Source organism: Parasteatoda tepidariorum, chromosome 5 (assembly GCF_982258835.1).
Source record: "Parasteatoda tepidariorum strain Cologne lab strain chromosome 5, Ptep-v5.0, whole genome shotgun sequence".
NCBI classification, from domain to species: domain Eukaryota; kingdom Metazoa; phylum Arthropoda; class Arachnida; order Araneae; family Theridiidae; genus Parasteatoda; species Parasteatoda tepidariorum.
The window spans coordinates 33,179,143-33,195,796 of record NC_141759.1 but is presented as its reverse complement, the minus strand read 5'-3'; the positions used below and the strand labels follow the sequence as shown (position 1 = coordinate 33,195,796).

At 25.3% G+C, this 16,654-nt stretch overlaps 2 protein-coding genes across 5 annotated transcripts in view; one reads left to right on the top strand and one right to left on the bottom strand.

Moving 5' to 3' along the window:
• Window positions 1-244, bottom strand: part of LOC107436851 (alpha-tocopherol transfer protein-like) — a 127,795-nt gene extending 127,551 nt beyond the window's left edge. Inside the window, exon 1 of the mRNA XM_016048672.5 lies at window positions 180-244. The gene's annotated coding sequence lies outside the window, so the exon portion shown is untranslated. The remainder of the gene's footprint in view (window positions 1-179) is intronic.
• LOC107440935 (clavesin-2) overlaps window positions 1-16,654 on the top strand; it is a 31,983-nt gene that overhangs the window by 2,000 nt on the left and 13,329 nt on the right. The window contains exon 1 of one of the 4 annotated variants that reach the window (XM_021144233.4): window positions 378-680. The exons of 1 other annotated variant lie outside the window; for it this stretch is intronic. The gene's annotated coding sequence lies outside the window, so the exon portion shown is untranslated. Of the gene's footprint in view, window positions 1-377; window positions 681-4,750; window positions 4,846-16,322; window positions 16,480-16,654 lie in introns of those variants that run through there. 2 more of the 4 variants (XM_071185264.2, XM_021144230.4) reach the window with 2 other exon arrangements.

Below are 16,654 nucleotides of genomic sequence, written 5' to 3'. Positions count from 1 at the left end.
GAGCAACATTATTTAATGGTTAAATAACTCAATTTTTAAAACTATGAAACTATTATCCCTGATAAATGCACAGCACAAACAATTCTTTAAGATATTTTCTTCTTTACATTCATTAAAATTACAAATACCTTCACGAATTAATTTGCATAATTAAAAAAATTAAACATCTAAAAACTTACGTAAATTTTCAAAAACCTGTTCTTTAATTGCAACCAAACTACCCCAAAACATGTGTTGCCATTTTGTTATGAAATGTTCAACAAATGTCACAGCCAAAAGTGACGAAACAATTGGCAAGATTACCAAATCTTAAGCCTCAACTACATAACCAAACAAAACTTCAGAGAGAGGACACCAAAAGATTCTCTTCCGATGTCGTCTGTTTCGAATGCAAGCGACACCATCCCGATTTGCCATCTTTTCTGTTATTTGAGATCAATGGGCTACCAGGCCATAAACTGGAATCAGTGACACCCCTTAACTTGTCTTAAATGCGGAAATACATTCGCGGATTAATTATTTAAATCTGTCACGTTTTACTTTCACTCCCTTGAAAGTGGTTCACCATTAAATGTATCGTACCATCAATGAATAAATTGAACCATATCATTACATTATTAACTTTTGATTGGAATATTCTGAAGCTGATTTTATCAGAATAAAAAGAAAAAGGGTAGTCTGTAAGTCAATTTTTTTTTATATTTATCAATGAAAGATAAATTAATAATTACAACAGTGACATTATAAAGTGCACATTTGCTAACTAAAATAGACAAATAACAGTTGTTGCTGTTGAATTTTCCATGTGTTATCAATATTTATTACAACTGTTTTAAAATATTCTAATGCTGTAAAACTTGAAAATATTAATCCATGATTCAATTCAATTTTTTTGTCATTTTTTCATTCAAAAATTGCAATATCAAAAACTATTTAATAACAATGATAACATTCAATACTCCGAAAGTTATCATGGTTCAATCCAATAATTATTGAATTTAGTAATTGTAAATATTAGTCTACGTTTGAATTTGATTTCACACTCATTTCTTCCATTCAACAATTTCTGTTGCAAAAATTAATGAATTCACTAATAAATGAAATTAATAAATTAATAGCATTCAATTTTCAAGATATTATCAATATTCATTACAAATATTGTTGAATTTCTATTGAAGTACAGGTAACTAATTAACCACAATTTACTTAATTTGATTTTACGCTTATTTTCTTAGGTTTTACTTATTAATTTTCATTAAATAATCATTGGTGTTATTTATTAATTTTAAATTTTCAGTTCACAGATATTGTAAATATTTTCTTATAAATTTCTGATAAATGTCAAAAATTTTGACCTATCAGTAACCCTCATTTATGATTTTTAATCAAAAATAAAAATCAGTATGCGGACAAATAGAATTTTAGCTAACAATATAGTTTAATTTATTCCAACAACAGAAAAATTTAATAATGTAGGTTCAAACAGGGTTAATCGTAAATTAATATTGCCAAGCACTATATGAGAAATTTGGAAAATATAATAACAATCAATAACACTTGAAAAGTTGAATGTTAAATTAGTTTGGGTATATCAAGAACAAGGGGTTTTAATATTCTCAATTACTTTAACATAATAAATGCAACAATTACTTTAAAATTACCAACTTATGATTGAATTCTACATGACCGAAAACTGAGTTAAATTTCTAATAATTAGAATACAAAACGAAAAACCTAATAAATTTAGCAAATAAAGAAGACTTAAAAATTTTGTGCAAAATCAAATTAAAGTCAATGATGAATATTATGTCACCCTGAATGCTGGTACTTTTTACCGTAATTTAATCGGGAATGTTTTACCGTGTATCTGCATGTAATTCAAACGCAACTTCAAATGTTTTTATTCCCAAATACATTTCAGCGTTTTATATTAAAAAAATTTATAAATTGTTTTTTTTTAACTCACGTTGAACGAAACATAGTAGTGATACAATATTGCTATACGTTTTCTTAACTTTATTTAAAGGTAAATTACTTGTCCAGAAAAGAGAATTTCATAACAATAAAAGATCATCGACCCTTATAAAAAGTATATTTTAATGTTCATAGTCCGCTGACTTTTCTGTTGTTTTAAAAACTCGTATCAGGATGTCCTTTCACTTTTTTTTTTTCTTCTTTCCGTCAATGATCCCTATCAGTTTTCGTCAGTTCTTGAAAAAAAGAAGTTAATTCATTGCCCTTGGTCTTATTTTAGATATGGTTTGTTTCAAGTGACGTCTTTAGGGAAGCTTCGAGACTCAAAATAACTCAAAACTTGTTTTTTTACGTTACTACTAGTAAGAGATTACATAGTGTTTTCTTGAAATGCTGTTTGTTTTGTTTATTTCTGATATTAAGCACTGGGCGGATACCATTTAAAAAAATTTTTAATCGATGACCTCAGCTATGTTTGAAGCTATTTCATAATACAGCTGTTTCCAATTTTTTTCGTCTACGGAACCCTAAATTATCAACCTTCTTTCGGCGGAACCCCTACTTTCTAGAAAAAAAAATAAAGTGTATAAATATAATTGTGAGACCAAAATGTGATTTTATTTTGAAAATATTTAATATAAGGAATTATTTTTATCGTTTTACCATTAATAATCTTAAATTAGATTTTACGTCGGACAGTTAAATTCGCAGTCCTGGAGATTTATCGTATTTGATGTATATAAATAAACTTAAAACGAATAAATTTTCTTACGAATTATGATTTTCTTTGAAATGAAAACTTATAAGTACTGCTATTAAAGTTAACTGTGGTTATTAAGGAAAACATATTTCTTTATTAGCAAATCTGGCTATTTTGTTTTGTTTTGAAAGGTCCGTTAAGGAATACTAATACAAATATTTAATAAATGCATTTCATTTTCATAATTTACTCAATATATCGTTATTAGAAAATTTATGTTTTTTTTTTAAAAAAAAAGGATTTATTATTTATTTTTATTGGCATTTTATTTTAAATACTTTGATAAAGTCAACCAAAATATTAAATAAATAATGGATGATTAATTAGGTTTAAATATAAAAGTTTCAAAATTATTACTTGTTAAAAAAAAGTTCTAACTCTTGGAACATTTTTAACTTTTTCACGGAACACTATTTGAGAACCGATACTACATTCTGAATAAATATTTACCGAATGAATGACAATTTACTCTTTTGAACAACGTGAAATAAATATGGATGTTTTTAAATTTTATAAATTATGAAATGAAGAAAATAAGAGACATAAAATATTTTAAAAAAAGTTTTTAAGTTAATGGTTGCTTTTTTTGTTGCTTATGTAGCTGGTAGTATGAGTTAAACAGTTTTAAGAAAAATTCCATGGTGAGTTGGATACTCAAAATTTACTATATTTCTAGGTTTTTAACGAAACTGTTATCGAAATAAATGCTCTGGAAAAAACTTTCGTCAAATTGTGGAAATAACAATCTTTTTTTGTTTTGAGATATGAATGTCATCAAAAACATTATTCTTAAAGCAACTTATTAACACAATTGATAGGGAAATATATAATAAAATAAAAGTAGTATGTGTGAATGAGTACGGAGCCATTGTAAGGTATTTAGCCAGCGAAACTTGTTTGCCAAGGAAGCACACTAACATTTATGCCCTAGTGTCATACGGAACAAATGATTTAATATAAAATAAATAATTACAAATTTAAATTTGAATCAAAATTTCTAATTAAAAATTTAAAAAAATAATTAAATTGAAATTAATAATAAAAATAAATAATTAATAATTAAACTGAAATTAATCATCAACATTTAAAATTAAAACTAAAATTAATAATAAGAAATTAAAATTTAAACTAGTATTAATAATTAAAAATTAAAATTTAGATCAGATTGAATAATTACAAATTAAAATTAAAAGTCAAACTAGAATTAATAATTAATAATTTAAACTAAAATAAAGAATTAAAAATTTAAATTAAAATTAAAATTAATTATTTAAAATTTTAATTTTAATTGAAGTTAAATTAAATTTTAAAAATGAAATTTAAATTGGATTAAAAAAACTGCTGCTGAATTCGAATAAAAAAACAATTTTGTTAAATATTTTCAAGTTCACGTTTGTCGAAAAATCATTTAATTTCACATGATAAAATATTTTCTCTAAAACCCTCGAGGACTTTTAGGACGTCAAAAAGACATACTTTCAAAAAGTCTGAAGTCATTTCTATTTTGTGAAAACAATGAACAATATTAATGCCTGTCAAAATTTCCTGAACTAAAACTTGAACTCTGGACTGCAACCTTAAAATTAAAGAACATTTATAGTATATTAAAAATATATAACAAAGTTAGTGTATTACAAACTATTGGCCAATTTATTCAGTTATAAACAGCGATTGTTGCCATAGAAGCAATAAGAACTTTTTAAGACCAACACGCTTAACGAAAAACCTTCAACAAAATAAAATGCGCTATAATGCATGGTACAATAAACTTTACTATAAGTTTATTGACGCATCTTACCGTATTGTTTACTACATTATCAGAATTATTTCACCTTGAAATACTTCTTTTTCTCAAGTTTTTTATTAATGAGATTATTTCAAAGCTTTCTTTATCTCGGAGGGACATTATCTGATTTCTCAATATGCCATGTCAAAATTCTTCCCAAAAAAATAAACTAGAAACCCACGTGTTTCTGCTTCATGTATAGATAAGAATTATAATTTTAATTATTATAGGTCAGAATCGGTACTATAAATTCAGACATTGGAAATTAACTTCGACATTTATGTTTTCAAAATTGCAGCGATTTCCTGATAAGGTAATATATAAGGTAATATATAAGTTATCTGTTTAAAAAATTTTTTAAAAAATGTAATAATTTTTTTTGAATCCCTGTTTTTTTTTTTTTTCGATAAAACGTGATTGTTATACTATTGATACAAAATTACAGACTTTTGTTTTCTATATGATTTTGAATTGAATAATATGAATCAATATTTAGTCTTTTTTTTAATTGATGTAACAAAATAAGTAGTATATCTTGAAGCACATTTATACTAACTGAAAAATAGATATTCAAAAATTATATTCTGCTATAATAAAAGGGAATAGTGTTAGAAAAAATTGCTATTTAGAAACTTGAATTTATAGTTTCATATAAAATTGAAATCACTATAATTTAATACATATTTCCAAATCCTTTGATTATTAAAAAATTTTAAACAATATTAAAATATTTTTTATATGTAGGAAATACTATAGTTCGTTTCCCTTTGCTTCATGATATTTTTAATAACTTTTTCTGCAAAGGCGAGTGTGGTACATATTCCTACAAATAAATGAAATATAAAAATATCATTGCTACTTGTACCTTATTGAGTGAACATTCTCGCAACAGTATTGCCATAAACTATTTATTTTAGCGTAGAAACAATAAAACTACAATTTCAAAAAGTTATGATAACATGATAAATAATAACATAACAAAAAAAATATAATAAGTTTTCACTATTTTACGTTACTTATTATTTCCGTTGCTTTATTAAAATGAATATTTTGTTTTCGAAAATATTTGTCCTAATAGTGAAAGTCGAACTTAATAAAATACACATCGAAAAAACAATTTAAAAAATTTTAACCCAATGTAAATTTAAAACTTATTAACAGTATTTTCCGAAAAATGTCTTTAAGTTTCAGAACTCTATCATAATCCAAAAAAATATATATTTTTATGCTGAAAAAAAAATGTCCTTAAATAAATTAAATTTGTATCATTAAAATGTATCATTTATTAAAACATATTATTATATTGAAACCATAGCACAAATTTCTTTACCTGCAGAATCTACATGGTGAAATCATATCGCATTACAGCGAGTATTAAAAAAAAGAGCTATACCGTTGATGATTAAAAATAAATTTTAACAAAATCTCATTTCTTCTCGTCCAACGCGAGAAAAAGGCGTGATTTGATTTCAAAATAAAGAGACACTTTGCCAAAATGTCTCTGTTTCCATTTCTAAATGTCAGCTAAATTGATGACCTCAAGTAAGAGATAGCACCTAAATGAAAATTATCTTCTTCTTGCCAAGCACAATTTTTTATGCCTTCAAATCTCAACAATCTATTTCAGGCAGATTTAACGGGGAGTGTATAAGTTAAGAAAAATTATAGAAATTTGTTTCTCAAATATGTTCTTTGTTTTACATGTTAAAACGCTGTTGATTTTACACAAATGTAATAAATGATTTTTATTAATTAAAAGAATATTAAATTTGCCTCATTGTAATAATAAGGAATGACGTCTTTAAAATTATTTTGGGAACAAAAGCCCGCATCTTTTTAAAATGAACTAATTATTAATAATGAAATATGAAATTTACAATTAACTAATTATCAGTGAGAATATTTACATTGTTTTAAATTAATAATTTATTTTTCATATTAATAATTTTAAATTGCATATTAAATGCAGCACATTATTTTTTTTAAAAAAATAGAAAATAGATCACTGAAAAATTTGAATACATTAAGTTAAAAATATATTTACATTCCGCCGTTAATAATAGATTAAGGCAGTGATTCTCAACCTTTTTTTTGTGGCGGCACACTTTTAATGATTTCGAAATTTGACGGCACAAAATGAAAAAAATTAGTTTAAAAGTTGTTTACTTACCCATAATACACTGTGTTAAATAGTTTGTGATAATAATTTTGAATGAGAAATAAAATAATATGTACTACAAAAGCATGTTTATTAAGGGATTAATCATTTCAACCGACTAATTTTTTGTTAGTTAGTAACAGCTATTTATTTTTTTGCTAGTTATTGAATGTTAGCTTGTTTTCTATAGTTATTATATGTTCGTTTTTTTTACTTAATTCTTATTTTTTTGTGATTTCTTGTAAACTAGTATTTTTGCTAATTATTAATTGTTAGCTTATTTTTTTTTAGTTATCCTTTGTTAATTTGTTTTTATAACTATTTGCAGCAAAGCTTACTTTAATGATTAGATTTTATTTTCGTTTGAAAGTTAATATTTAGCTTGCTTTCCTTTGTCAATTAATAATTTTAATAGTCATTAAATTTCCTACCTATAATTTCAATATTTTTTAAAGTTGTCAAAGACAATTCAAACACTTCCTTCTTGTTCTAACTTATTTTAAGATTGTCTGAGACAAGATTTTTAACCGACAAAGATGTTCACGCTTTGAAAGTATGGAAAAATTATAAAAAGTATATATAAAAAGCATTATAATTCTTATTGCATCATTTCCAATATTTGGTGGCACATTTTAAGAATTTGGCGGCACACAAAAGTGCCGTGGCACAGTGGTTGAGAATCACTGGATTAAGGTATAATATAATATGATATTTTTTATGTGTCAAAATTAGCACGATTAGCACAGTTATAAAAAAGTTTAGCAATGTTACTCTAAAAAGCAAATCAGATTAATTAATTCCGTAAAAAAAATTTGACTTAATTAAATTTATTCTGGAGAGAAAATGGCTTACCTTTTTTATCCCCTAAAGGTGGGAATAATCCATTATTAAATTTATTTTCAACTTATGTCGAAGAATATTCTTATAATATTCAATAATTTCAAATCTTTAATAATTTCAATTAGTATATGGTTGTTCATATCATTTTTATTCGAAACAGAAAATATAATGCTGACATACTTTCGCAATTTAGTATGGAAATATGATTTTAATTCTATACAATTAAATACAAAAAGATATGAAGAATATAATAAGATATGTTATCTATATGAGATGTGTGATATAAGAATATAATAAGATATGTTAGCATTAAATCAGTAAAAACATGCTTATGAATTAAAATCCTTCGAAATTTTATTTTAAATATTTAACTTTTATTCGATAAAATAAATTTTTTATGTAACATAAATACCATATTTAATGACCAATTAAGATCCGACCTACACTTGTTTCTGTATAACAGTATAATAGTTTTCCAACAATATTCTTACAATGGATTATCTCGGTGAAATCGAACTTCTAATAAATATTATAACTTCTTTTACCTTCAAATGAAATTTTAAAAATGGTTTGAAAATTTGTTTTAGTTTCGATTTACAACATATTATCAACTTAAATCAACTTAAAGTTATAGTTTGTAGTTTATTAACTCATTTAAATTCTTTTCTCGTTATAGAAAAAAGATAAACTTGTTGATTTAAAAAAAAAAATCAGCAAGTTTATCTTTTTTCTATTGAAAATAACTTTTTTAAACATAGAGATCGCGTAATTGCTGATAATTTTAAAGATTATATTATGAAACATACGCATCAGAAAAATGAAGCCCCAGTTCTTTAAAAGAATGTGTATTTTAAAGCAAAATTGTGCGCCAAGAAATAAACGCTATCTGCTGCTTAACAATAGCAAAAAATTTTTATAGAATCGTTTGAAATGAATTGAAAACTTTTATTACTTTTTAATCTTTTCACTCTAAGAATGATAATGAACCGAAAAATTAGGCACTATTTAACAATTAGAGTTCTTCCTAGGGTTAGTCATAAAATTGGATTACTATCGCTTCACTAAGCACTTTGTGCGACATTTGATAAAACTGATAAAAAGATAGGTTAACATCGAATTTATCTCTATTAATCCATACCCTCGAGAAAATTAGACCGTGTATTCAGATAACTAACTCCCAAGCGTAGCAAGCCTGAATTATAAAGCGTTTGTTTTTTGCTTTTTTTTTAATTTTTAGGTTTCAATTAAAACACTAAAAACTAAAAAATATTTTTAAAGCCTAATCTTGTTTATACACTAAGAAAAAAAGCATAAGAACTCCGGCTTTACGAGAGCACCAAGAAGCCTAATTTTAACCGACGTGCATTGGTAATAATTTTGGTAAAATTAACAATAAAATATGGTTTTATAATCTGTGATAAAATTTGGTAATTTTATCATACCTCAGAACAACGGTTCCCAATTTTTTTCTGCTATAGAACGCTAAATGATCAACATTCTTACAATGGAACCCCGTTTTATAGCTAGAATATATAAAGACAATAGTGAAGGCATTAACTTAAAGATTACTTTATTTTGAAAATATTTAATATGGAGAATAGCATTTTAGAATGTCATTGACGCAAACTTTTCTTTTTATTCCTTTAAAATTATAGCTTGAAACTTGAGGCTACCATAATTAGAGAATGCCACATTGTAAATGAGAATGCCTATTATAATTTTAGAACGCCATTGAAGCTACTTTTCTTCTTATTCCTTTGAAATTAAAACTTAAAATTTGAGACTACCATAATTAGTGAATGCCACGTTGTAGGGCAGAAAGCCTATTATAATTTTTGAACACCACTGAGGCAATCTTTTGTTTTTATACCTTTAAAAGTAAAACTTAAAATTTGAGACTACCATAATTAAAGAATACCACATTCTGAGGCAGAAAGACCATAATTTTAGAATGCCATTAAGGCAAACTTTTCTTTTTATTCCTTTAAAATTTAAAGTTGAAATTTGAGGCTGCCATAATTAGAGAATGACACATTGTAAATGAGAATGCCTATTATAATTTTAGAATAACATTGAGGCAAACATTTCTTTTTTATTCCTTTAAAATTAAAACTTGAAATTTGAGGCTGTCATAATTAGAGAACGACACATTGTAAATGAGAATGCCTATTATAATTTTAGAACATCATTGAGGCAAACTTTTCTTTTTATTCCTTTAAACGTAAGACTTGAAATTTGAAGCTACCATAATAGTTATTTAAACTGCAACTATTAAAGTATGAATAGATATAACTCTTGCATAATGACTACTTTACTTCTGTGACATACAGGGAAAAAATATACGTAAAACGGTAGAAAGTTATCAATTAATATCCTTTATAACCTTCAAATCAATTTAATCTCTTTAACTTCTTCTATATCAGGTTTTCATATTTTCCTCCTTTTTTTAAAAAAATAATATGCTTATCACTTTGCATATTCTAAAGATGTTTGCATATAATGTAGATAAACTTAATCCTAATTCTTCCCCCTAACCTTGATCTAAAACTGCCAAATGTATTGACAATATTTGTATGACTTTGGGGAAATTAATTTTATTTACAAATCTTAATTCGCTTTGTAAGATCTCATTTCCACTATTTATTATCCTAGAATTTGTTATTGAAGGAATTTATCATTTTTAATTAAAAGTATCGTGTACAAGCAATGTGGCGAGATTTCACGTAGAAAATATAACAAAAAAGATATTTGAGAATTAAAAAAAATATTTAGAATGGGATTCAAAATACAGTATTCTAAAGTTCTATGAATATTATACAGTAGGATACAGTACTTTGATTATGATATTCAGCATAATTATCTTTCAGAAAGATCTCAACTCATTCATACAACTCAATTTATGCGTGGGTCAAAAATACTTCTGAGATATTATCTTGAACTATCTGGCGTGTTATCATTTTAACAGTAAATTAAAGAAGTTAAAATATTGAAGAATTTTTCTCCTTACTTTAAAACAAAACTATAAAACCAGAACTATTTTTTAAACTTCTCATTTCGGTTACATATCTACAGTAATTTATGTCAAGCGAGTCACTACATTTGTTTCTTCCGTAATACAGTAGGGAACCAATTATTCGGAACGATCAGGACCATCGCTATTCCGGATAACTGATTTTTCCGGTTTTCTGAATCGACACAAAAAGCCGTTTTAACCCAACTAAAAAAAACAAAAATAGTTGAAAATAATCTTAAAAAGAAGAAAAAACGATGAAGTAATACACTAATGATTATTTCCAAAATGATGGTAAGGTAAGCATCTTTCAAGAAAGAAAGAAAAATCCTAAAATCTTATGAGGAAAAAAAAAAAAAATTTTTAAAAAATGGTGGGAAAATTTATCGAATTTCGTTCCGGTTTTTTGGTTTTCCGGTTTTCTGATTTCCGGATAACGGGTTCTGTACTGTACTTGAAGTATGCAAAATACTTAAAAGTATATCGAATTATATTTAGATCAATTTTTAAAGTATATCGAATTAAACAGTATATTTAGATTAATTTTTAAGGATATAAAAAATAATAGGTATATTATTTCTTGAGTTAAGCTAAACTTCTTTCAAAACATATATTTATTAAGTTACATAATTTTAAAAGTAAAATTATCTGGTTTTTAATAATAATAACTGTTTGTTTACATATTTTAAACGTATCCAAACTTATATTTTACTTTTTTTGTATATAAATATATATTTTAAAACAAAATACTTATCTAAAGCAAGTTAACTAAAAATGCAAAAAAAAACAATACAAAATATAAAATACAAAGTTTGATAGTATTTTAATTTCGCATTACATGCTTAAATTAAACAATAAAAAAAACATATTCATGAAAAAATTTTCTAACATGAATTTACAATCATTTTTTCTCATGTTCCAAGCTAGAATAATTATTGTTCATATTCCAAAATATAGCGATACAATTACACTTTAACTTTTAATTTGAAAATAGAGATTTTTTATTAAAACGTTTAAACTTGAGATGAAACAGATACTTAATGGCGAAGGAAAATAATTAGCAGTTTTAAAAAAACTAACATTTTATTAAAAGCATCCGACTAGTTTAGACAATTTCTTCTTAAATAGTATTATAAAATTTTTAAAAACTAGTTTTTTTGTTTCATTATGTGTAAAAAATATTATTTTTAATATTATTATTTGAAATAACTTTTTAGGTAAAAATAAGACATTTTTTTGCATATCTAAACACTGTAAAAAAATTCTATCTCCTAAAACCAAAAACTAGGTTCTGAATTTTTCAGATGAGTTCCACAATCATCGTAATTTTTTTCTTCAAGTTATTAAAATTAACTTAGTTAATAATTTACAATTAAAATCAATAATGACATAAAGTCATGGGGTCTTGCAATTAAGTTCCTTAAACGCCATAGTTTAATTAAAAAATTAAAAATTAATGCTGCCTTTGAAACAAATCTTAATACAAAATGCGAAGTCTTAAAATTAAGTTTCTCAATTAACATAATTTAATTAGATAATTAAAAACTAAAGATGCATCGTAATAAATCAAAATTCGGAGTCTTAAGATTAAGCTCCACTATCATACTTTTAAAGTCATAACTTTTTACTACTAGCAATAGTTTCTATTAAATTTTTTAATGAAATGAAGAACGATGAAAATCATTAGCATAAAACGCGGGTAAATGACCTTCGCCATAATTATATTCATCAAGGTTCGCATAAACTTGAACTACTCACTCTTTAACATAACACGCAAACTGTCAATAACAAGTATTATTTGAATGATTTGATAATTTGTTTACGATTCTTCAGATAATGAAAAGTATTTCAAAGATGCAAATGACATGCAAATATTAAGAAACTTAATCTTTGATTTTTCAAAGGTGTTATTTAATGTACGAGAGAATCTCTGGATATGCAAATAAAAGTTCTTTAAATAAGGGTTGTCTTTTTTTGCCTTATTTATGTGACAATTTCAAAATATCGTAGTTAAAGTGAAGGTTCAACTTACTATGAATAAAAATGGACTTGAAGTACATGTCTCACGATTTTCCCTATTTTCCATATGAAAAGATAAAAAGGAGACCGCAATATATATTTGAGCATTAATTTTCATATTCTTATAAGCAAAGGTTTATACTACTGTTACTTAAATCTCTAAAATAGTTTTACAGTCATAATATTGCCTCGGAAAATACCGAAAATAACTTTCAACTCTCCTTTAATTACAAGGTATTGTGAATTATTTTATGTTTTTCTTATTACAATTATCATTAATTTTATCATTCTCGTAATATTAATTACATATAAACAAATTTATTGAGATGGATAAATAGAAATTGTTGGTTTGTATTTTCACCACACGTTTTAAAATTCATTTTGGATGTGCTTTAGAATTGTTTTACGATAATGTTTAAAAATAATGCATTAATTTTAAATAATAACTAGGAGGCTTCGCCCCCTGCTCGCTGGCGCTCGCCAACCCCTCTGAACTGCTTTCGCAGTTCATTTCGGATTGCTTCGCAATCCGATGCTCGCTTTGCTCGCGCATTGGATACGTTCTTAACGTCTAGCTTTTGTATACTTTTTTGAACACTGAAGCTCCGAAAACTTTAACTGTAGGAAATTCTAAACCTGGGCATTTCAATATTAATTTGAAATTGCAAACAGTTCACATATTTTTCTTAATCACACTATTCTAAATTTCAGTTGTTGAGAAAAGTAACTTTCGTAAGTTTTGTTTTAAAGTCTTTCTCACCAGAGGGCTAAAACCATGTGTTGTAAAACAATATGAAATAGTACTGAACGCCGGATGTAAAGCATCGGCTTCGATGAAGATAGTTTTGTGAAAATTTTTTTGATAATTCGGTGACAATTCACCCGATTAGCCATATGATGCTCACTACGTGCTCTTGCTCGCCAAAGCCTATCATTTAAAAATGAAAACTGTTGCCAAGGCGAGAAAATAAATATCATCGGTTTTATTGATACATACGTATTAGGGTTTTATATAATATAGATTAGTTTTTAAAAAATGTCATTTTAATCACTGCAATTTCTACCACAACTAAAAGTGTTGGTAGACAAAATCATAACCATGTTTTGAAAGACGCCGACGATTTAAAATATCTGACGGATATCGCAAACCGCTTTTTTCGAAAAAATATTTTTTTTTTTAATTAGTTTTTCCCTTAAACTATGCTATAGTGATTTTGTGAGTATAAAAGTGCTAGAGAGATTCTAAAATGCGGTTTGAGTTTCTCAATTTAACGTTATTTTCTTGTTTAAAATTACATCGCAGTAAATGGCTACAGTTCAAACTTAATTAAATTTCTATTTACTTTTTATAGTATAACTCCAAAAAAATTGTGATTAGGATGGAGTTCTAATTCTAATTTTATCAAACTTTTTTTCAACTTTACCCTTGCTTATTGGATAGCAAATCACTTTCGGACATAAATGTTTTCGTGGTTTTCCTCATCATATGTGACAAACGCAACTGATTTTTACTAAAAACAATTACACGATTCACTTGTTTATGTCCATTCCGATATATAAATATAAAGTTTACTAATGGTAGCAAAGATGAAACAGAAATACATCCAATATCTGAATCTGTTCTTTATTGGCCAAAATAAATTTAAATTAAATTGATTAAAAATTTAATTAATTAAAAGTAAAGCTAAATTAACTACCAAAAATTAATTAAATGAAAAATAGAATAAAACTGACCCAAATTTAACAGAACAACAAAAAACAAAATAATCAATAAAAAATGCTATGCCATATTAAGCAATTTCTTCAAATTAATATATAAAGATATTTGCAATTTCCATTCTATACAATATGCCAGTGTTAACATAAAAATATTATCACTTAATTATTCTACTAAACAAAACTCAAACCTTGAAAAGGTTTAGATGAAAAATATTTTTTCATATTTTATCTTAAAAGATTTGGACGAAAACAAGGAAAACAAGCCGAAATCTTCGCATACTACGTCATTTCTTTTTCTTTCAGATGTTAATTTTTTTTTTATGTAATTTTTTTTCAAAAATGCGTTTTACGAAAACATTTTTATTTCCATTTAATCAATGATGAGAAAATATCTTTAAACGCTGCACTGAAGTGAAGTATTCATCAATGGAAATACCATTGTAAACTGATAAGATTTATAATATTCCTTCCAGTAACCTTGTTATTGCCTTGAAAAGTTTTTAATATGATGTAAATATTTACATCATATTAAAAATGTATAGATAAAATATGTATAGATAAAATATTGAAAGATTCATTATAATAATATGTATAGATAAAATATTGAAAGATTCAAACCTTAATTATTCTATTGTAATTTAAAAGTATATTCAAAATGGTGTTCAAAAATAATTTATATTCAAAAATGTAATTTACATTCAAAAGTAATTTTAAAACTTATTCAACGTTGAAATGTGTACACTTAAAGTGTTTACAAAGACAAAAACTTTACTTAGACATTTAGGTATATCTTCACAAAATTTAACAATTAAAAATAATTTTAGGATTTATTATTAATCAAGTCATTTTTCTTTAATTATTCGTACCAACGGTTAATAGTTACCTTAAGTAGAAGCGAAACTTAATATTTATTACTACTTTTTCACTATAAACTTAAATAATGCTTTGAAATATTTCAGTATACTACCAAATGAGTTTCTAAAATTAATTGAAAATAACACAATCATCTTAAATTGAATTTAAATTGTATCAAAATTTAATTATAGATAACAAAGCTTAAATTTCAATTTAGTTAAAATCTTAGACCTTAATTGACACATAACATTTAATTTTTACTTTTTCCTCTTTTTTTTTCAAAAATTATTTTTAAGCACTGTAGGTTTCTTTATTTACTTGATAATAAAATAATTGAAATTTATAGAGATTGCAAATTGAGCACTTTTTCAGACACAGGTATTTATAAAATGATTTATATTTGCGAAATTTTGGTCAAACAAATAAAGTCTAGAAGGAAGTGTAAATTTAAATTCATGAGAGTTAGCTTATGTATAATATCGTAACATAAATTAATAATCCACCCTTTGCAAAAGTCGCTGCCACCTTTCAATGCCCCAGGCTATTTATTAAAATTACCAACATTTACTAATCAATCGGACACTTTTTAGGTTTTTTGCAATGAGCCAGCATTTTTAAGCTAATCAGAAAATATATCTATCGTTGCTCAATACCTGATTTATTTCAGGCAATTTGCAATAAGCCTTTAGTAAGGAAAATTTATTGCAAATATCCTACGTAAAGTCTTAACGCAATAAGCCTAATCAAATTCAGTCTCGCTAAGTAAATCTTCACACATTTTCAATTCGTCTAAAGTCATATAGGTTTATTGTAATACGCGTAAAAATATTAAGCAGATTAAAAAATACTGAAGACCTTCGCAATAGGCTTCACACATAACAAAACACCAGTAACACTTGTTAGATTTTTCAACTAGCCTAATAAATATATGTAATAATAGGAAAACGTAACATATGTAAATTCGCCTAGATAATTTGAAATAAATTACAATTAAATATTCCACTTTTTAAATTTTATGCATATATTTTTTCATGGCTATACGTTATCTCCTACGTCGAAGGAATCTTTCAAAGCATTGAATATCTAATCAGAATATAATGCAAATGCGCATGAGCACTGTTTTGCTTATGCAACAACCAGATACGTTAAAGATAACAGCACCAAAAAAATCATGAAGTAAATAAATAAAAAATCTAGTTACACGCGTCGTTCAATGAGCAGTGACGTATACGATATTACTTTATAAAAACTAGAGCCCCTTAAAAACAATTTAAAAATGAGAGTTAAAACATAAAAGCATTTATTGTTGCCAAATAAAATTTATAATTATCTTTAAACACGAAATATTGGAGTTTAAGGTAAAAGCTTTTCTATTCATTAGTAATGCTTCATTTATTCAGTGTGATTTTATAATTCAGCCTTTAATAAAAGACAAAATATTTAAATTGTAGTATTTTAATTAAAAGATAACTTGGTAATACATTTAAATATATATTTTTATTAAAAAACTTTTTATTAATACGCATGCTTAAT